Here is a 1,439-nt window from a genome sequence, read left to right as displayed (position 1 = left end):
TGCCACTGAAGAAAGCAGGGAGATTGTTGGAGAAATATGCACAATTTAAACTGAAAAAATGGTGCAGAGGTCAGAGAGCAGAATTGGAGATATTCTTGCTCTTGCAAGAAGCAACTTTCCCTTTCTCCAACCCCCCTTTTCTCTAGCTATTAATTGTTACTTTTGTATTTTATTTGGACATTATTATATCTCTTTGGATGATATTAATTGTTATTATTAGTAGTAAAACAAGTTCCCCCTGTACGCTTTTCCATTCGTACAGAGTCAGTAATTGAAATATGAGAATAAAGAATATTTTCCCCAAACTTCTGCCATTACAGCTTGACATAGCAGCAGTTTTCCTCTCTCTCACCCACTTCCAGACCAATTCAGGGCTACAAAAAATGGTATGGCAATGTTGACTATAACACAGCAGTTAAGTTCGCAGCATATTGTCAACAATAACATCAGTGGGACTTCTTGGTTTTGGTTTGGTTTTTTACTTCTTAAAAATCATCTCCCAGAATTCTCTGGTTTTCAGACTACAAGGTACTCTTCTTCTCAGCTTTGGGGATGCAAAGCCTAAGAGGGATAGTAGCTAATTGTTTCCAGGTCCTCTATTGTTTTGAGAAGAGCTTCCTGTGCTCTCTTCTACCTTTAACAGGGTTATTTTAGGTCTGCATTAAAAGACACTGCCCATTGACTTAAGAAGAGCCTCTATACAATACAATGGGAAGAGTGGATTGGCTGTGCTATTCTATTTTGCTTTGTGGTTCAAGTCAATAAAAAGGGGCGGAGGACAAAGAAGTAAGCCCAGAATAGCCCATATATGTTAGGAATGTTTGCTTTCCATTTCTCTTTTCACTCCATTCTTTTCTGATCTCATTCTGGCCTCAGTGGTTTACCTATCCTTCACCTAAACTCAGATGTGGCCCCTTGGTCATGGCTGGTGCTGCCTTGTGGTACCGGCAGTCTCGGGGGGGGGGTGCAGTATGTGCGGAACAGTGGGACCGTGACGGATATGGAATTTGGCACTTTGAAATATGATGTCATTGTCATCAGTGGGGGCTCAAATTGAACCAACAGACTATTCCCTCCTCTGCTCAAAATGGACATTCATAAATATATCAAATATATATATATGAGAGGTGGGGAACTACTAGCCTCTTTATGACTTGTGGACTTCAATTCACAGAATTCCTGAGCTAGCATGGCTGGCTCAGGAATTCTGGGAGTTGAAGTCCACAAGTCATAAAAGGGCCGTACTTCCCCACCCCTGCCTTAAAGAAATTATTGGTATCACCCAGGGAGCCATCATTGCAACATGGACCAATTGAACAAGAGATTTAATAGTAAAAGTTAAATAATGATCTAAGTGATTTTGATCCCTGCTTGGAATGAACTTTGTTCAGGCATATTGAACTTGCTTTCCGCTCTCTTCTTTTTGAGTGAAACCATTG

Source organism: Protobothrops mucrosquamatus, unplaced genomic scaffold, assembly GCF_001527695.2.
Source record: "Protobothrops mucrosquamatus isolate PMUCROS unplaced genomic scaffold, P.Mucros_1.0 scaffold1605, whole genome shotgun sequence".
NCBI classification, from domain to species: Eukaryota; Metazoa; Chordata; class Lepidosauria; order Squamata; family Viperidae; genus Protobothrops; species Protobothrops mucrosquamatus.
The sequence above is the reverse complement of the archived record's forward strand: the minus strand, read 5'-3'. Positions refer to the sequence as shown.